Below are 22,641 nucleotides of genomic sequence, written 5' to 3'. Positions count from 1 at the left end.
CCACAAGTATGTAAGTAATTGTACCTCTCTTTCACCAATATCTAATCTGAATGCCTGCAAAAATGGTATGCATAATGGTCTGCATCTCTCCTAACAGCTGCAGAAGAAGATGGGTCACAATGTTGAGTCACACCCAGGCACCTGGCCAGGTTGAGTCGTGAGGGTGGTGACTATGAATGTATTATGCAAACTGTAGTGAAATAAGCAAGAAAGGGTAAAGCATTAACTGCATTAAGGTATATACAATAAAGTCTGTAGTACAATAAATGTGGAATTAGAGCTGTATTGCAAAAAAATGAATAATGCCAACTGTTGTGCAATAAAAACATGAAACAATACCAGTAACTGCATTAAAGTATATACAATAAAGTCTGTAGGGCAATAATTGTGGAATTAGAATTAGAGCTGTTCTGAAAAAAAATGAATAATGCCAACTGTTGTGCAATAAAAACATGAAACAATACCAGTAACTGCATTAAAGTATATACAATAAAATTTGTAGTACAATAATTGTGGAATTAGCTCTGTTTTGAAAGAAATGAATAATGACAACTGCTGATTAATAAAAACATGAAACAATACCAGTAACTGCATTAAAGTATATACAATAAGGTTTGTAGTGCAATACATATAGAATTAAGGCTGTATTGTAAGAAATAAATAATGCCAACTGTTCTGCAATAAAACATGAATTAATAATAATAACACTAAGGAAAGTGGTGTACATCAGGATTGTCTAGTTCTAACCATTGCAGTAGAGCTGTATGCATTCAGGCTGTAAGACAAGGTGCTGCAGCTAAGTATAACACTGTAATAGCTGTAGAATGCAAATCTAATGGCTTCCAATTTTATTGTTTAACACATATAATACCATTCAAAGCTGTCTCTAGGCCAGTATTGTTTACATAATGCTCTGTCATCCACAAACATCAGGTAAGCAATATATATGGGTGAGGTAGCTCACTCCATGATCTGATATTGCTTGTTGACTACACAGATATTTCAACCCACTAATAATAAAGTGTGTACCCCAGCACTGTAAGACTGATATATGTTGTACCTGCTATCTGTGTTATTCTTGTATTTCATGCATGTGTGTTCTACTGTCTAATATAACACTGTAGTAGTCCTGCCAGGTCATATTTTGGTTCCAGGTAAGCTCTAGGCAAATATCAGCCAGCGAGTAATCAATAGTGACTCAGTTGTGCAGTTTGTTAAATGCTCTATATATGGTACATTTTGTCACACACAGACCAGGGTTTGAATCCAGTGCTAGGTAGCACTAAATAATACAGTAGCAGTCACATAATGCTCACAAATTCTCTCAACGAAGGAACTACAGGTGAATGGGTGAGGTAGCCCATATTATGAGTAGATTTATTTATTTATTTATTTTATTTTACTTTACATTTGTTGACCGGGAGAGTTCAACTGGATTACAAGTCCATTTTCAGTGGAGGCCCAGGGAGAAAAGCTCCAAGAGAACAATTTTTTTACAAAACGTAGTTTAAGGACAGACGTTTGACATGCAATTTCCATAGAAGAGACTTTGACATACATATTAACTAACAGATAGGATACATTCATTCTCTACAATATAATATTACATTTTAGAAGATATTCCTAAGTTTAGGATTCCTGTGATAGATTTACTATCAGCGTAAAAGCAGAGAGATGTCGAATAAGGCTCCGAGAGAGGAGACGATGCTTGCTATAGTTGAGAAGGATAACAAATTGATTCACAATATGTCTTCACCTGGTTTTAGTTGAGAAGGATAACAAATTGATTTACAATATGTCTTCTCCTGGTTTTAATTGCTTATGGAGAGCTCAACATTGCTGGGGTAGTTTTCCCTAACTCCTGGAGAGATGGGATGAGCAGTAGATTAACAGTCCTAAATGAATACAGTACTATGATTGGTTGGCTTAGCATAGTTACTTAAGTTAAGTGAAGCGTTCTAATGAGACATTAGCCAGGGAGGATACAGGAGCACAGTCAATTATTCAAATAAGTGAGTTTTAACAAGTTTCTTGAACTGTGATGGGGATTTGTTGTCAGTTATGTGGGCAGGAAGGGAGTTCCAGGTTTTTGCTATACAGTGGCTGTAGATGGACTTACCAGCTTCATCGTTATATTTGGTTACTTTGAGGAGGTTTTGTGTGATAGACCTCAAGGGCCTGGCGGTTGTATAAGGTTGCAAAATATTTTGTAGGGCTGGGGTGTTTTCAGAGTTATGTTTTATTTTGTGGGCTAGTGATAGTTGATTGAGTTGAAGTAGTAGTGGTAGTTCTAGCCAATTGAGCTTTTTTAGATAATTGTGTGTTTTGATTTCCCAGACTGTTAAAATCATTAGCAAAAATGTGAAAAATCAGCAATGTGCAGTCAGAAATAATATGTGTAATCCTAGTATGGCTGTATGCCTGGAGTGTCTGTTAAAAGTTACTGCAGTCACAGTCACTGCTATTGGATTCTATTCCCATGCCTGCCAACCAAGGCATGACTGCTGTTTAGTGTCTGGGCTGTACACATACATATCTCTCAAGTGTCACAATTTCACATTATGTAATTAATAGTGCATAATTCACCTGTTCCAGGAATACCATGGCAATGAGTACCTAGATTGTAAAGTATCACCATTTCAGCCCACAGAACACCTTGTTAGTTTTATAGGTCCACCTGATGTGCAAGTATTCTGTGTAGGTGTGTTCCCACAGTTGTTACCATTTGGCCCATAGTGTCCCATGTATATAGCTTGAGAGGTATGTACGTGCAACATCAGCTACAGGAGACTTGTACTCACTGTAAACATAAAGAAAATACAGACCCGTAGAGTAGATAGTAGTACTGTTGTCAAGGAAGTAAGCTGCAATGTTACTAACAGAACTATTTTCTCTCTCTCCCCCACCCCTTATTTTCATTTATTTATTACTGTTATTCATTGGTTATGGTTTGCTATTGACATACGCTGTTACATTAATGTTTTTTTGGGGCATGTGTTATTATTGTTATGTATTATAATGGATGTATATTAACATATCTTGCTAAATGACCTATTTTGTAGGCTTTATGCTGTAACTGTTACTGGCACTGAGTGCTCTGTTATTTAGTGCTGTGTGTCACATAATTAGCATTGATATGTAATTGTGTTATTTCCAATGTTCTGCCATGCTGTTATTAGTAACAATGTCTTGTTAATAACTAACCTATACTTATTGCTATAACTCCATTATCACAGCACGTCGGGGTAGCTTAAATGAGCTTTAATGATTCATTGTGTTTATTATTGTACGTTACATTGTTAGACACATGTACAAAAAATACCTCTGCCAAGTTTCAAACTCAGGGCCCTCTCACCTACAGCCCACTGCATTAACCCACCACACCACACAAATTTGATGCAAGAAAGGTGTTTCCAGCAAAACATACTGATTGCCATTTACAGTCATTAGGCACGTAACTCAAATAAAAACTAATGGGAAAAATGGGAGTGTACCTTGGGCTTTGGTGCAATAATACACCAGTAGACAGCCAAAGACCTAATGGATGTAAGTGAGGCCTGTGATATCAGGTATATGTGCCCTTTTATCAGCAACTTGTGGAAAGACATCTGCTAAGCCAGCAATGACAAAGTACATGCACAACTGGGACCCTGGTGCAGAAATACAGCCATATAAAGTCATGCACATACTAATGGATATAGAAATGTTTTCCATAGCCTGTATATGTGCACATATATCTTGCAAATACACATGCTTTTGCAGTGACTCAGTAGCACAGTCTAACTGCCTTGCATGCAGTACTTTTTGTCACACAGTCCTGGGTTCAAATCCAATTTTGTCTAGCAGTTCAATTACATTATTGTGAAGACAACAAGTAATGACTGAGTCATGCAATCCTAATCTGTGCAGATTACTGCTACTTAATGAACTGCTTGCTACCCACTTTTGCAAGTCAGAGGCCTGCAGGTAGGGGCACACTGCACATATCTGTATAGCCTAACTATATGTTGCCTACTTCTCTGTTATTGGCACCATTGCATAACAGATGTACCTTATTAACATGCCTCGATTGGACTGTACAGGGTACCCTTACACTGCCTCTGCCATAATGACAGGGCTGCCACTCCCCCCCATGTGCACTAAGATGCAGCAGCAACTGCAACCTGTAGCATGCACAGCTGTATATAAATGTAGCTACTACAGACCTACCATACCTCTAACCCCCTAGAATAAGGAATCCATACACAGCAATATGTAATGGGGGGTTAAGGCCCACAGATAGAGACATGTGTAACAATTTGCCCCTACAAAGATTGTAGGTTGATACAGTAACAGCTATTGCATTAGCATGCACATTCTGATGGGTATGAAGTCTGACACTCAAGTGTGTCTCATTCCTTACTGACCTCAACCCACAATGTTTGCCAGTGAACTGGCAGATGACCACTATGTCATGGGACATGAACCAAACATATGAGGTGAAACTGTGGACATACTCCATAAATCAATACAGTTGACAGTTATGGCACCTACCGTCTGTGATGCTGTGCTCTCCACACCTCAACGATGGCCATCTTACCAACTAAGAAAGGGATCCAGGTCTACATGAAGGCATTATATATTGCACTATGGTGGCATGTCATTGGCCAATGATAGTGCAATTCAGCTATTTTGGCTGCAGTTAGCAATTCTAAGCCACAGATTGGTGCAGAGGCAATTACCTGCTAATGACTAGTTCCTTAAACAGACAAGCACCTGCTTATAGAGAACAGCTCTGTATGAGACTTCACTCACACGGAGAGCAGATTTCCAAAAGTATACCAGAAGAAAAGTTCAGAAAAGGAGTATTGCACTCCAGAATGTATGCAATAGTTTCTCCATATAACAGGATGTGGATGGAAGGATGGAGTGGGGAATAGAGATTACAGCAGTAAGCCTGTCTTAGAGCTATGGTAATGATGTGTCAGTGATACTCTGCTGTCCTATATCTACAGGCATGTCTCTCAATTGTTCCTGATTTTTAATCACATCTCAGCTCTGTCCCTGTCAATCCATTCTACAACGGTTGGCTGTTGTGGGAAAGCTAGTGGATTGCACATAATACATAGTGATAATGAGTAAGGGTGTACAATCCTGTAACATCCCATAATGTACTGTAATTCACCTCCCTCATTCAGTCACTGTTTCACATACATAGTTATAACATTTTAAAAATGTCCCTGAATGTCCCTGATGTACTCTGGCTACGTCCCTGTTTCTGTTGACATATGTCCCTGTTTGGTTGACAGCTATGCCTAACACACCTGTCAACATCTTACAGCATGAAACCAGGACAAAGCCATAATTTATGGGGGGGCAAAGGACCAAACTCAGTGGCAGTGTTGAAATATCTGTCAGAGACCCACACTTTTGTGTGAAAATGACCAAAACAATGAGGCAAACATCCTGACATTCTGCAAACATCTGTATAGTTGAGATGTGTGATGCCTACAGAGACCATATACTATAGCAGGTTTTCATTGTTTTCTGTTATTGTAGCACACTGGTGTTGCTGGTCTGTCCCCATACAGTTATAATAGTACACTGTTAATTGCCTGGCAGTGGCCATATGACATATTAGTGGTAGTTTGCCCATAGGGGACACACCACAGTAGACTGCAGTGCTGGGTGAAGAAACATACAGCAGAATCTTTCATGGCACACAGGGAAATACCCCAGTATTGCTACTATCTTGGTGGCATCCACACACATAGAGTGTTACCAGACTGTGAGGTATGATGTGTGAGAAATCAGCGGACAGTGCAGGCCATTATGGGTGTGCTGGATTTGTACATAATGGATGTCCACTTATCTGGTCCTGTAATGTGTTCCCGTTTTGTTGTCATTCAGGAGCCATGTACCGCCAAAGACATGCCCCCTTCTCAGAGGCAGAGAATGACATGATAGTGGATGGACTGAGACAGTCCCATCAGATCTTGTTGTCTAAGGGGAGGCATAATCAGGAGCAGTGGGCAGCACTGTGGGCAGACCTTGTGTGGGATGCCAATCAGACTGACCAAAAGGACAGGACCTATGAGCAGCTCCAACACTGGGCCACAGACATGCCGAATGCTGCATGATGAAGGGCAGCTGGTGTTGCTAGAGATCATGCTAGCACCAGTGGAGGGCCTGTGACAGAACATCCACTCACAGCCACAAAGTAATTCCTGGTGAACCTAGGAACACACAACAACTCCCAGGCATCCATCACACCGTGGGTACCACAGTGTCCACAGCAGAGGAGGGTCCAGTTAAGTGCAATGTGTTCACCATTGTAATACTGAATCAGTCATTGTGGCAGGCTGTGCATACCTGTACATGGGTGTTAGGTCTATCTGCATTGGAGGGATTTAGGGTTTATGTACAGCTGTGTACACATACTCAGAATGTCAGTAATACAGCCAGTTTCACAGTAGGTACTGTACATGTGGATATCCACACATATTACCTTACAGTGCTGCAACATCTGGTGGTACTGACAATACCTCTTCCTCACCTTTTCATAGGTCTGTCAAGACTGGCCCAAGTCCATGGTCCTGAACCTGGTAAGTGTGATACAGTATTTTACTTATTATATATACCCTATGAAAGTTAAGGGCTGTCTTATTGCCAAATGTACAAACGTTGCATTTAGCCAGAGCAGGATATTTGTATGTTCCATTCTGGAACAGATAACTACGGTTCATAGACTGATTTGTCACAGGTGTGTTTGAATGACCATCGACATTTCTGCTTATAGCTACACAGCCTGGTATACATGAGGCAATTACTCCAAGATGCCTGTTCCAACACAACAGGGAGATGCAACATACCTGAGGCAGTGACACTAGTACTAGCATATCATTCTCAAGATAGGTGTACTGGGTTTTATGTGTAGGTCTATCACATATAGTGTCATATTTCATACCTTACAGGCAGATTGTACTGGAAACTTTACATGGATATGGCTGACGTGCATGTTATAAAGGACTTGACTTGTCTGTGTATGTTGGTGTGAGGTTGTCTGTTGTGCATGGGAGCTAAGATGAGAAGATGTGTGACTGGTAATACAGTCATTGATTCTCATTTATATGAATCTGTATTGATTACCATACATAAAAGTGCAGGTAGCAACATAATGCTTTTGTCTTGGTTTTCACAGGTGACCAGTGGGGTTGGAGTCTGTTTCCCTCACAACCTGATGTCATTGTCTCATCAGACTCTAATGATGGCAGTGGCCATAGTGAGGCACAGGTGGGGTTGTCAGGGGCTGAATCTGTTCCAGAGGTTAACATTCCTCTCCTGCCCCCATTGTCACTGTACAAAGTCAGCATGCCCACAATTACTAAGCCTCCAGAGTCCACAGATATTGGACAGACAGAGGATGTCTACATCGAACAGAACAGTGTGGCAACTATGGCATTAGTGAGTGCAGACACTAGCCATAGCCAGAGATCTGGCAAGGTCCCACACAGGCGGATTAACAGGGGTGCTCATAGCAGGAATGTTGTCCATCCAGCACCTGTCCCACATGTCACATCACGGATCATTCAGTGCATGTTTTGGGCCATCATGGAGGCACAGGCACATTCTGAATGCAACACCAGACAGATCCTTAGGGTTACAGATGCAGCACAGTCTGACATCCGTGACTGCCTCCACTGCACTGTGGACACCTTGGATCAGTTCACTGATGCAGTGGACAGACAGTGGGCTGAGACAGTGCCTGTCTTGGACTGAACATTGTCTGTGCTGGAACATCTGGTTGGAGTTGGCCATTGTACACGTGGACATAGGTCAGCAACACTATCTGCTGACAGTTCACGTGGCCATGCACAGTCACACTCACATAGTTGCAGCACCTCCAGTACTACAGAAGGAAGTGTTCTTTCCACACCATTATATGGCAGGCCATCATGTGGTCCTGGGTGTCCCATGAGCGACACGGCCCCAGCATTTTGGAGACACCACCAGGTACTAGCACCAGAGGTGACCTTGAGCATGATGGTGCCAGTGTTAATCCTAGCAGAGCCAGTTCCCATGGTTGTGGCCCGAGACGATGAACTGTCCACTCTACCATGTATGGTCCACAGCTGTCCAACATACACATGTGTAGGGCTAGCACTGGGCTTGACTGTGTACACGCACACACTCAACCACCACCACTGTCACATACAGGTCACCTACAGACACACACTGCACCTCTCCATGACCCATCTAACCCGCAACCTTCCTAACTCACACACAAGCTGTCAACTGTTTGTCACAGCCTAGGCCCCTGGCACCACCAAACCACACCCAGTGCCTGTGATGATACCTGTACCACATCCTTGCCATCACTGCCATCAATGTTGGGAAATGCTACTACTGTACTGTATACTGGCATCTGTCATGACTACACATCACACTTTCTGTATCTTTATTGCATGATGTTGGACTGGCGGTAGTTTTACAGAATGACAGTTGTGCCACGGACCTGCATATGTTTCTGTTCCAGGAGTCTGAAGGGATACACTATGGACACATGGCAGCAATACAGTGGCACAGGATGACATGGCAACACAGCAGAAATATGACATCAGCAAAGTATGGCAGTATATGTGCATGGCACTTTAGATGCATATATGTAGAACAGTCTATCAGGGACAATGGCGGCAGTCAGCATATTCATGCAATCATACTTTGTGATAAGGTCTGCTATCCTGGCTACATGTCACCTGGGTTATCTGAACTTACAAATCTTGAATGTGTGGTGATGTAGTTGAGCGACACGGCCCCAGCATTTTGGAGACACCACCAGGTACTAGCACCAGAGGTGACCTTGAGCATGATGGTGCCAGTGTTAATCCTAGCAGAGCCAGTTCCCATGGTTGTGGCCCGAGACGATGAACTGTCCACTCTACCATGTATGGTCCACAGCTGTCCAACATACACATGTGTAGGGCTAGCACTGGGCTTGACTGTGTACACGCACACACTCAACCACCACCACTGTCACATACAGGTCACCTACAGACACACACTGCACCTCTCCATGACCCATCTAACCCGCAACCTTCCTAACTCACACACAAGCTGTCAACTGTTTGTCACAGCCTAGGCCCCTGGCACCACCAAACCACACCCAGTGCCTGTGATGATACCTGTACCACATCCTTGCCATCACTGCCATCGATGTTGGGAAATGCTACTACTGTACTGTATACTGGCATCTGTCATGACTACACATCACACTTTCTGTATCTTTATTGCATGATGTTGGACTGGCGGTAGTTTTACAGAATGACAGTTGTGCCACGGACCTGCATATGTTTCTGTTCCAGGAGTCTGAAGGGATACACTATGGACACATGGCAGCAATACAGTGGCACAGGATGACATGGCAACACAGCAGAAATATGACATCAGCAAAGTATGGCAGTATATGTGCATGGCACTTTAGATGCATATATGTAGAACAGTCTATCAGGGACAATGGCGGCAGTCAGCATATTCATGCAATCATACTTTGTGATAAGGTCTGCTATCCTGGCTACATGTCACCTGGGTTATCTGAACTTACAAATCTTGAATGTGTGGTGATGTAGTTGACACATCTACAAATATCATGTGTCTGGGTCAGACAGGTGGCGGACATCAGTTATAATTATGTATAGGATGGCAGTTTAGGCCCAGCAGCTAGTCACAGGGACAGAAATTGCACAACCATTGCACAGGGACAGCCCATAAGGCCATGTCAGTAGCGCTGCACAGGGATATATTTACACACACACACAAACATACACCACACACACACACACACACACACACACACACACACACACACACACACACACACACACACACACACACAGTCAGTTGATGTGAAATTAGAATCCTTACCTATCTATTATTACATACTATAGCTGGCAGTGCTTATCACATGCACCACAGAGTTTATCTGATGTTAGATTGTCAGCCAGCACTCTTGAGGTGGATGACATTAGCAGACCTTGTAGAGGAGGGCAATATAGAGACCAGCAGCTAGTCTAGGGGCCATAAAATGCATAACCATTGCACAAAGCTAGCCCATATGGATTGTCTGTAGTGCTTCATGGGGATATATTTATACACACACACAGATTAGAACTCCTACTTATCCACAACTACAAACTATAACTCGTAGTACTTATTGCATGTTCCACAGGTTTCATCCGTTGTATATGTGAGTGGACCCACAGTACTTGTGGAGTACACAAAGTAGCTTTGTGTTAGACAGCATGTGTGGCCTGCAGAGTGATATTTTTTAGTACTGTTATTGCATCTAGTGTCCTAGGAGTGGGGTACATGTCACTATCCCTACTATACATGTACAGTTAGCAGTATGGCCATATGTATCTGGCTGCAGTTAGATAGGCAAACATGTGGCCAGGAACAATATGGCTTGTCCAAGGTATGCATTGAACTATTGTACAGTACACCACCTGTTCACCTGTGTCTGTCTACAAGGTGACATTCCACAGGCTCAAGGGTCTGTGGGTTAGTGGATTATGCACTGTCACAGTCTTGGTTTGGTTCCTTTGGGCAACTGTTTTGATGTGTGAGTGAACATAACCTCAGCATTCCAAGGGTATGTGGGGAAATCCATACACCCGCCACACACATATACATACACACACACACACACACACACACACACACACACACACACACATATATATATATATATATATATATATATATATATATATATATATCCAAGCCTACACCAAAAAACTATATGAGCACCTACATAGCTGTATGGACTCAGCAATACCTGACAGGACCAAATCATATTCTTCAAGGAAGAGTAAACCTTTCTGGTGGATAGCAGCAATAAACATACTCTATAATGAAAGGAGAAAATTGCTGTCCAGGACCAAAACGTAGCAGGTGCCAAATTGTAAGCAATCTGTCCGTTGTTTGAACAAGCAAATAAGGTCACTGGTGAAATATTCTAAGACTAACTTTGAGTCCAAATTGGCCACATCAGCTAAGGACAATCACAAGGCCTTTTTCACATATGTTTGCACTCTCAAAGGTAACACCTAAATCTGCTTTGAACTGGTGGCCAATAACACCACATTCACAAATGCCATAGATATAGCCAACCTGCTGGCAGACAGTTTCAGTGAAAGGTTTACCCCCCCTGTCCCCTCATCTGTAAACCAGGACATCCCAAGCACCTGCCCCCTCCCTTCATCATCATGAAGCAAGCCTTTAATGCACTCTCAAAGGTAAAACATGCATTCTCCATGAGTCCCATTAATATCCACAGCTATATCCTACATAAACTCAGGCATGAGCTCTCAGCATCATTAGGCACCCCATTCAACCAAAGCTTGAGCACCGGCTTCATCCCAGCTGAATGGAGGACAGCCGCTGTCATTCCTCTACACAAAGTTGGAGCATCCACTGACCCAGGCAATTATAATCCCATCAACCTAACTAACCTGATCTTCAAAGCCATGGAATGCATTATCATGGACCTTATAAACAAGGACATTGGCAACCTTCAAACACTTGACCCCACACAGTTTGGTTTTGTCAAAGGGAGATCATACCTGTTAAACTTGGTTGACATATTCAATACAGTCACCAAAGCCATGGATGAATGGAAGATGGTGCACACCACCTACCTTGACCTAGCCAAAGCCTTCAACACTATTCCCCACTTGGGCATAATAGATAAAGTCACCCAGCTGGGCATAAACCCATATGTTTTCAGATGGGTAGCTAACTGGCTCACTGATAGAACCCACTCAGTCAAAATAGGGAAAGCCACCTCTAGTAGTAGACCCGTAATGAGTGGTGTACCCCAAGGATAGGTCTTGGGGCCTCTACTGTTTGGCATATACTTTTCTGAGGTACAAAACAAAACCAGTGGTCTGTGGCTAACCAAGTTTGCAGATGACTGCAAGTGGAGTGTTGTCTTAAATTCCCCTCATGATGTGAACCTCCTCCTAGAGGGCCTTACCTAAACTAATGACTGGTGCCAGAAGCATAGCCTCAAACTGAATGCCAATAAATGGATCATTATCCCCTTTAGGGAAAATGGCATCCTCACTAATTATCACATTAATAACAATGTACTAAACATACAATCAGTGATGAGGGACTTGGGCACCCAGGTTGATAGCAACCTGACTTTTGACCACCATGAGCAACCTGACTTTTGACCACCACATTGCCTTAGTTGTATGAAAGGCTTTCTACACTGCCACCTCATAAATAAGGGTATTTCCTTCAGGAACAAGGAGGTCCTAACATCCCTGTACTCCTCCCTCATCAGACCCATTATCGAGTACAATGCCCCCTTTGGCATGTACCTTGCCAAGCACATGCAGCATCTGGAGAGATTACAGAGGTTCCTAACCAGGAAAATATAGGGTTTCAAACACCTATCCTATACAGATAGGCTAAAAGCTCTGTCCCTCTACTCCATCTCATACAGACTGCTCAGAGGTGACCTGTGTCTGGCATACAAGGCCATCTCAGACACAGCCTTGATGGAGTTGCTGCATATCTGTAAGTCAAACTCCACTTGAGCAACCCGCATGCAAGGCCTTAACCTGGAGTGTGATAGATTTGTGTCCCAAAGACTCCCCCATCTGTGGAATAGACTTCCTCTCCATGTCGAATACCTCTCTAGTCCTCTTTAAGAGGAACCTGAACGACTAGATGGGAAACAGAAAATACACCTCTGGGATCTCACCTGTATCCCTGCTGGACAGGGGAATCAGGTGCTGACTTTGAGGGAACATGGGCATAATTCTTGGCTAGTCTTATAAGGGTCTCTGGACCAATAGCCTAGTATCATCCTATGAACCTATATATATATATATATATATATATATATATATATATATATATATATATATATATATATATATATATATATATATATAGGTTCATAGGTTCATACTAAGCTATCTGCCCTAGGGCATTTATAAGCCTATCCAGAGTGTGTTTGGCTTTCACCACCCATTTTAAATTAATTTTGCTATGCCCTTTTTTGAAGTATGGGTTCATAGGTTCATACTAGGCTATCTGCCCTAGGGCATTTATAAGCCTAGCCATATATATATATATATATATATATATATATATATATATATATATATATATATATATATATAAATGTGCATAAGAGGGATGTCTCTATAAATATTGCTGTGTGTGTACATTATGTATATGACTTATGTAGATGTATGTCAAGAGTTTATGTATCACTGTAATCTATATATATATATATATATATATATATATATATATATATATATATATATATATATATATATATATATATATATATATTATATATATATATATATATATATATATATATATATATATATATATATATATATATATATATGGGGTACATACTGATAGACAGACTACGTATGTGGGAGGGAGATAGGGTCAGACAGATATGTATAGGTAGCTGTCTGTATGTACAGACATATTTCCACATAGCAGGTCTTTGTGAGGAAGAGGCAACAGAAATGTACTCAAGTTAGTTAAGTGTAGGAGCATTCCCAGTGGGACTGTCAGTACTTACAATGTGACTCCAAGCCAGATCTACCTGCACTCCAGGCTGGGATTTTGTGTGCTACAGACATTGGCAACTGCACCTGTTTCTGCAGTACAGCACTTCCCTGACATTGTCCACAACATTCCCCAGCTGTGTGCTGTAATTAATATGTGACTGCATTACATAATGTAACACCGCATGCAGGGTGACAGTTTGCATACCTCTCACTGTACATGTTTTTTCATAATATCCAGCATTTCACCCCATATGTCTGTCCTGTTCCTCATACATTCATGGTGTTCCAGTAAAATGCTGTGTAATGCAGTCAGTGAATGGTACTAACTACAGACAAAAATTTGAGTGTTGGACTTTATATCCTTCAGATATTCTGTAACCTGCTTTTCTATGAGCCACCTTCTAGGTAAATCAGATCATCTGAATGTCTGTCTCCAGTTTTGTCCCTTTGCCCAGCTTTCATGCACTAACAGATTGAGGGGTATGACAGTCTGTGGGGACACCACCATATGACTACCTCACATGCAAAAGATGTGGATACTGCCAGATTCAAACCATCGACATCATCCATGCTAATATACATAGCCTACTGAGCCACACAGGCTGTCAGACAGGGATGTGTTATACATCACACAATCAACAGCATGCAGACATATATTGTCACCCCTGTGTTACATGAAACAGAAGTTTGGCCAGGTTCTATGTCACAGCCCTGGAATTGGCTGGTCTGCTGCTATATCATTGGAGATTTACTGTTACAGCTGTTGTATGAGTACACTGATGTGTTGCGGGTAGGGGATGACTAGCCCATGCTCTGCTGGCATAGATGTTGTCCCACTGTTTGCCATCTCCCTTGAATAATGTAGTACATTTTTCAGCCATGTGGCCTAGTGCAGACCATGGAGCACATACTATTGGACAGAGTACCTGTTGTCCAAAATGGCTGTTAGATCTTCTCAAGTAGCCCAGATGCCAACTATACTCCCTCGCATACATGCGGCAGGTTCATACCTATGCTACCATATTATAGTACCCATTACAAGTGGTGAATAGGTGTGTGACTCACCTTGCAGATGCAGCAGGTGACAGACCTGTAGTTTTGGGATGACATTGTTTGATGCATAAAGCCAATACATGGTTAGGTACAGGTTGAGTGGGCTGGCTGGCATCAGTTTTACTAATACGTATGCAAGTTGGAGTAAGGTGTCAGTACCTAGGACTCTAGGTTTTCAGTGCATGTGATATGCATTGTCTCTTGGCCAAGGCTAGGACATACTGGGCACACCTATGTCTGCCTATAGGTACAACCTTAGGGGTTTCCTCCTTGGAGTCCCCTGTGGGTTTGGCTGTGGTGACCTCGGCACTGGTGGGGGGGCTGTGTATCCCTTGCCTTTGCTAATCTTGCTGCAGCTGTTTTTGCAGGATCATATTGTGTAGAAAGGCACATACTGTGAACATATGTGCACATGTGGCTGGAAGAGTACTGCAGGGCTCCACCAGATATACTGAGGCATCAGAACTATGACTTCAGCAGCCCAAACACATGCACTATGATGTTCCTAGTTTGGGCATGTGACTCATTATGGTGTTCTTCATTTGGTGTATGCATTTCTGATAGGTATCATCATTCACGGTTCCAGTGCATAGCCAGCATCTCCCAGTAAATGGCTGTGTGGTATGTCCCCCAAGCAGATATCTTATACAGCTGTGATGCATGCCAGATATGGGAGTCGTGATAACTGCCAAGGCTGCCAGCACACACATTCATGATAATGCCCTGGGCACTGCACATGACCTGGCAGTTGATAGACTGATACCCCTTGCAGTTGACTTACAGTCTACCATCCTCACTGGGTGGTGCCTTAATATGTAAATGAGTGCAATCTATGGCACCCAGTACCTCAGAGTAGTGTGCTACATGGTAGAAGTGTTGCATACTGCTGGACCTCACCTCAGGGGTAAGGGGAAAATGAATGTGCTCACTGACATGTTGTAGCATGGCATCCAGGAACTGGTGGAGTACCCTGGATGCTGATGCCTGTGAGACCCCTATCATGTCCCCAGCTGGTCTTTCAAAAGTACCTGTAGCTAGTATCCTAGGAGCTACATATACCCTTGTTTCCACTGGGATAGGGTTCCCCTCTGTTGGCTTTGGGTCTGAGTTGGGGTCAACAGAGCTCAGTGAGTTCTTGTAGTATGTCCCTGTCCACCCTGTAGCGCTCTGCAATCTCCAGCTCATGTAGATCCTGGAAGGTTACCTTGGGCCTGAACACTCTTCTCCATCACAGTCTAGGCCTATAGCCAGTACCAGCAGTAGCAGCACTGACCACAGCATCTAGCACATACATATGTAGCAGATCTGCAGGAGCATCTAGCATTCCTTCAGTTAAAACTCCCAAGTCTTTACTCCACTGATGCAGAGTATGGGGGTGAAATCAGATTGTAGGGTGTATGCAACCTTTATAGTCTCTGCTGTAGGTAAAGCATGTGTGATTGGCTAGATAGAAATGCATTCCACCTGCCTAGTACATTATTAAGGACTGTTAGTGGGCCTAGTTTAAGTGTAGCAAGGGTCATCAGTCATTAAGATATCATTGCCTTTCTCAGCCAATTTTTTTAACAGCCTTCCTCATTCAGCAGAGCACCATGCCATGCAAACACAGGCCACAAAGGTAAACAGTGCTCAGCACTCAGTGTACACACCCCATGAAAGATCACACTCAGAATGGAGACGCACCATGCAAACACACTCAAACCTCATGAGTCACGTGCCCCAAAAGTAAACATAGCTTAGCAGTCACTCAGCAGAGTGCCATGCCATGCAAACAAGCAACACTGAGCTCCAATGAGCTTATAAGTCCTCAGACACATGCACCATTGATGTCAGCTACCTCTACTGTGGACACCAACATAGTTCTGTGCCTATACAGATGGGATCTGTGGATACGGATACCCATTACTGCTATTCAGTAACTTCAGCTCATTTGCATTGGGATCCATGCAGACAGCCTGGAACCAACACAGTTCCAGGCACTGCCTCCTTAGCAACCGAACCATTCCACCATTGTAGGTAATCCACTCAGGGTCCTATAATACATTACTGTTGCATACTACTAATTTTTGTTTTTACACTTTATAATTTTTTTTCATAACAGCATGTTTGCACACTGTGGCGAGCCACACAAACGTACCCAGATTATTAAAAAAAAGTAAAATTATTTTAAAGTATTTTCCTTATGTCTTTGGACACATGGTAGATAGTTTTGCAAATATCTGTCTCTGCTATGTTATTTCTGCTCATCTACCCACACTTTTATAGCCCCTGTTGTTTTCTTTACTTCTTCTACATGGAATTTGTTCATGTACATTATGGACACCAACACAGGGTCTGCAGGACTGCCTATCTGCTTCCTGGATCACTCTACCTCCTTTATTGGCATGCAATTCACTTGCTTATTAGGTGATTTGCATGCCATGAATACTTCCATGTAGGTGCTTCTGTGCATGCCGCCCATCTCTGTTTACTGGATCTCACATCTGCTTACTTTTGTGTAAGCAGTGTGCCACTATGCCTACATGGAAAAAAAGTTTGTGTAGGCTTTATTAAATTCCCGCCATTGTTTTTCTTTGTGACACTCAGAATCATACTTCTCAACATCTTAACTCAAGCAATCTGGAGAAAGCCTAAACTAATGGGGGGACAAAGGCCCTAAAATAGGGACAGATTTTAAATGGTGCTCTTATAAACTCAGAAAGCTGTTAGAATAACAGGTTTTCTATTACCATGCATTTTCTGAGAGGTATGAAGTCTGAAACTCAAATATATATCATTATTTGGTGATTATTTAGTGACTTTAATCCTTTGTAACTTGCTCGAAAACCACAGATTTTATGAGGAACAGATCAAATATATAAGGCAAATATCTGGACATTCTGCAAAAATCTGTACAGTTGAGAGGTATGCTCAGAATTTATTTAAAGGAAAAAAGACAACTAATTTGTAAATAGATAAATAAACTGTTTTTTTTTATCTGAAAATTAAGCTTGAAAGCCTTGCAATGCTGAATATTTGTAACTGATGAGGCACATTTAAACACCATTGTTTTCTCTGTAGTTGCAATACTTGATCTAAATTAATTACTCTGTCACCTTCAGCTACATGACATAACAGATAATGAAACAAATACAGGAAAGAAGGGGAAACAGAAATAAGTTCAGAGAGAAAAGAAACTGAATAATTCTTAAATGACACCTTTAACATGTGTAGTGTTAAATTACACTTTTTGGAAAGAAAACTTGAAATTTGGGTGGAGTTCTCCTTTAAGGACATACCAGTGTTTCAGCATTTCATCTACATTGCTTCTGACTGCCTATGTGTTTTTTTCCTCGTTATTTAGGTATATTCAGACCAACTAAGCCAAAGCCCACTAACTATATGTGCATGTGTGTGTATATATCTATATCTATATATATATATATATATATATATATATATATATATATATATATATATATATATACATATACTTGACTAGCATATGTCCAAATCACAAAACATCGAACACACATACATGAAAGTGCTTAACATCGACAAGTGCTTCTATGCATGTGTGCCTGTTTCGTAGATCGGACTATAGTGCGGGTAAGGAAAGATTCCCTTTTCCCCACTGTAGTGTGATCTCGGAGTGAGAATAATGAAGTAGGGGGTGTGTGGGGGGCATAGAGGGGCGAAGCCCCCCCTGCAGAAACTTAGATTTTTTTTTTTGAACTACACATACACAGAAGTGCTTTTCGATGTTAAGCGCTTTTGTGTATGTGTACTCAATGTTTTGTGATTCGGACATATGCTAGTCAAGCATGTGTCCTAGATCCATATATTTATATATATATATATATATATATATATATATATATATATATATATATATATATATATATATATATATATATATATATATATATATATGTGTGTGTGTGTGTGTGTGTGTGTGTGTGTGTGTGTGCCATGCTCTGGAATTTTTGTGCCCTCATAAGGATTGTTTGGCTATACTTTAGAAACACAGGGCTTAAAATCCAACTGATGTCCATAAACATTAAGATGCTTGCAAAATATCCTAAACAACATCCAATCAAAGGGTCACACACACAAACCATTCAAAAACTGCAGGAAAACCTCAGACATTCTAGAATATTCACTTTTTAATATCTTAAACCTCCAGTAATAAAGGCCCATGGGATATATGCAGATGACGTCTTAAGTATGTACTATTGTTTCAGCTACATGGCTTCTGAATGTCCATGACTTTTAAGACTTGATGCTAGATTCAGGCCAATAAAGCCAAAAACCCTCTAGCCATTCACATTCCATGTTTCAGACTTTGGTTGTGGAATAAGCTCAAGAACAATAGTTCCATTTGCATGCATCTAACAATCGTGTTCAATTATGCCAGTAAAGACAGATATTATTGTCAGGCATCGAATGTGATGTATGTTGCAAGCACTAATGCATTCACATTTTATGTAGGCAAAATGAGAAGGAAGTTGTTTAAGATAGTGTAAGATCTTTGTTACTCTGTATGAAGATAGGAAGTATATAACACACTTTACAGACATGTTATGAAATGTCTCAGGCAAACTTTTTTTTAGAAAAGATTGAAGAACATATAGTAGGAAGTAGTATTGAAATAATATGGAGATTAACATATCCACCTAACAAATACTATGCCACAGTGAAATGATTTTGTTAAAACAGGTATGAGAAATAGAAGGCTAAAAATGAATGTTTTAGGGTCATGTGAGGTTTTTAAAATGTATTTGTTGAGTTCATTAATTACTGAATGTTGTCTTATGAAGTCCTGTGTGATTTATTAGGACGGAGGTGCTTACCTATTTTTTTTTTTTTATTTTACATTTGTTAACCGGGAAAATCCGACTGGATACATATCTGTTTTCAGCAGAGGCCTGGTGAGAAAAGCTCCAAGTAACAGATAAACATTTAAAATGCAGGTTACAGTGATATTTAGCAATTTAACAAAGATCAAAAGACAAAAACAAAATAGGTTACATATTTAAGAAAAAGTTCAAAGTAAGGTAACATTTAGATATAAGAAAGACAACAACAAAGAGGGAGATGGAAAGAAATATAAAGGGAAAAATAAACATATAAGAGTTGTGTGGGTATAGGAAAAGGATTATCATTAGGAAGAAATAAAGAATGAAATAAGAGAAGGGTAGGTTAGGTAGGAAGCAGCAGAGGCTGAAAAGGAGGTTATAGTCCTGATAATGGAAGCTAGAGAGATATAAAGGGGTAAAAGAATTTAATTGAAGGAGGGTAAGGAGAGAATAAAGGGGAATTACATTTGAGAGCTAAGATGGATTAATAGATTCGTTGAGTAAAGTTGGGTTTGATTGGGACTAGAGAGTGAGACGAACTTTTTGTCATAACTCAGTCTGAATATTGTGTGGGTTAGTCAGGGTTTAGACATGGACATAGCCAGTCACTGTGCATGTGTGTCTTTAGAGATATTTTAAAATGAGGCAAATGAGCAATTGGTGGTTAGTTCAGCAGGAAGGGAGTTCTATTTTTTTCCAGCAGAGTTCAAAACAATATCCATCAATTGTTCAGACATATTAATTTTGGCCTGTGGGACATTTTTGTCAAAAAGATACTCAAAAAAACAAGCAATTCCCAAATAATGGGGAATGATGCTATGACGATTTTTTATATCAATAATTTAAAAAATTAGATCTCTGTCAAAAGGTATATTATTAATTTTGTCCAAAAATTCTCATAAATCTTTACATATATTTGTTTCATCCTTCAAAAATACCTTTAACTTATTATCAATAAATGTTGCCATAGGCTGAGTGACTGATGCCTTTGCATCCACTATAGGGCACATAAATGGTTGTAACAAATCCTTATGTAATTTCTATTTTATTATATATTTTCTTTTCATGTGGAAATGAATTTTATTGGAAAGTTTTATGTAGATTTTATGTATTTACATAATGAATTCATGACTTATTTTATCTGATTGGTCGAGCTTGGGGGTGTGTGCTATAGCTGTTCCTTTAATTTGGGAAGTGAATTATTTAAACACTGAATGTATGGATATGTTTGGTCTGATGAAGTTTCTTAATTAAGGAACAAAAGCACTCATTTTGTTATTTTATGGTTTTAAATAAAGTATTAAACTTTTTATTCTTAATTTGTGATTTTGGTGGCTTTAACTGTAGGCTGCAGTTTTACAGGCATTGCTACATTTCATTTTTCTTTACTATTTACATATTTATGTTTCTAGCAATTTAGATTCCTTAACATATCTGTATCATTTTTTTTCTATTTATATTAGCTTGCTTCATCTTGCTGCCATGTTTGAATAATGTATTGGATAACATGGTTTAGCCTTTAAATCTTTCAAAATCATTGTTTTTTAAGAACTAACAGCAGCAGTAGATGATCAAAGGTCACATTCATTAATAATATATATTTATTTTTTTTGAAAACAACTTTATTTAATTTTCAGAATATAAACAAACACATATAATGATTACAAAATTTCAATTTGAGATAATGAAAATTATATAACAAACAAACACAACATAACTAAAGTATATACAAAGATGCCCACTTACAAACACTATGTTAACTTTAGTATATGTTACTGCTTTATTATAGGAACAAGTTATTTTCCTAATAAACTCTGTAAACTATTCCACATATTATATGAAGAAGATCTCCTGATGGATCATGTTTTAATGGTCAAGAATTCCAAATGACAAACTTCTGTAATAATAGTTTTAAATTCAGAAAAAGAGGGAGAAGCATCAGATTTCCAATTTCTTATAATAACTCTCCTGGCCACTGCTAATATTGACCAAACCAGAGGATATTTATTTTTTAACACATGTGGGTATTGGTGTATTACAAAGAACCAGAGATTTTGAAAGAGTAAAATTATCAGAAAATAAAGATTATAATAGGTTATTGATGGTACTTCCAAGAAATTTTCCATTTGGCAGTATAATATGCATCTATTAACAAAGACATGGATTTAATTACTGATGAAATTATGTATAACTCCAAGTCTGGCAAGCCTAACCCCCTTTAGTCCAATGTTTTATGTGATAGGTTAGTGCCACTATAGGTTTGTTTGGAAACCATACAATTTTTAATATTATTGAATTTCATTTTTTTATTATTGATCTTGGAGTAGGTAATGAAATTGTTTGTATAATATATAATATTTTTGGAAGTATTATCATTTTAATTATTGAAAGTCTCTCTTCCATTGTAAAAAGGAGTTTATTCCAATTGCTTATATAACTCTTGATAGTGTTTAAGTCTTAGTTATAGTTAAGACATATTATATCTTTAAAGTTTTTGGTTAGTATATTTCTCAGTTATGTTATTTGTTCTGAATGTGCTAAATATTTGCTGTTTATCTTGCAGTTTGCTCTCTGTGTCAAAGTTTCTATGTTGGAAAAACAGATAGGATGTTAAAGGAGAGAATCAGGGAGCATGTTTATCATATTGCCAAAGGATCCAGGGTAAATGCCCTATCAATACATGTTATAGAGGAAGGTACCAACCATAGCTTTAAGTTCATGGTAATATCAAAAGCAATTGTTAGTGATAGATTTAGTGATATCAAGGGAAGAACTGAAGAACTTGAAGCTAGGTGGATTGTTATGTTAAGGGCTACTTTTGGCCATGGTTTGAATGATAATATGCCTATGAAGCCAAAATTAAAGAAAAGGAGGTTATGTAGATAACTGTTTTTATGCTTCTTTATGTACATTTATATATGCTTTTTATGTATTTAGTTTCAAACATTTATGCTTGTATTTTAAAGTTACGTAGACAACTGTTTTTATGCTTCTTTATGTACAATCATATATGCTTTTTATGCATTTAGTTTTATATATTTATGCTTGCATTTTAAATGTGTTTTTGCATTTTGGTTTTTAGGCAAGTTTTTATTTGACATGTTGCCTTTAAACTAATTGATCATGTGCTTAGTTGTGTAATATATAAACGGGTGCTATTC

The sequence above is a fragment of the Protopterus annectens genome, chromosome 2.part1 (assembly GCF_019279795.1).
Source record: "Protopterus annectens isolate FY-2018-M chromosome 2.part1, PAN1.0, whole genome shotgun sequence".
Lineage (NCBI taxonomy): Eukaryota > Metazoa > Chordata > Ceratodontiformes > Protopteridae > Protopterus > Protopterus annectens.
This window is presented reverse-complemented; position numbering follows the sequence as displayed.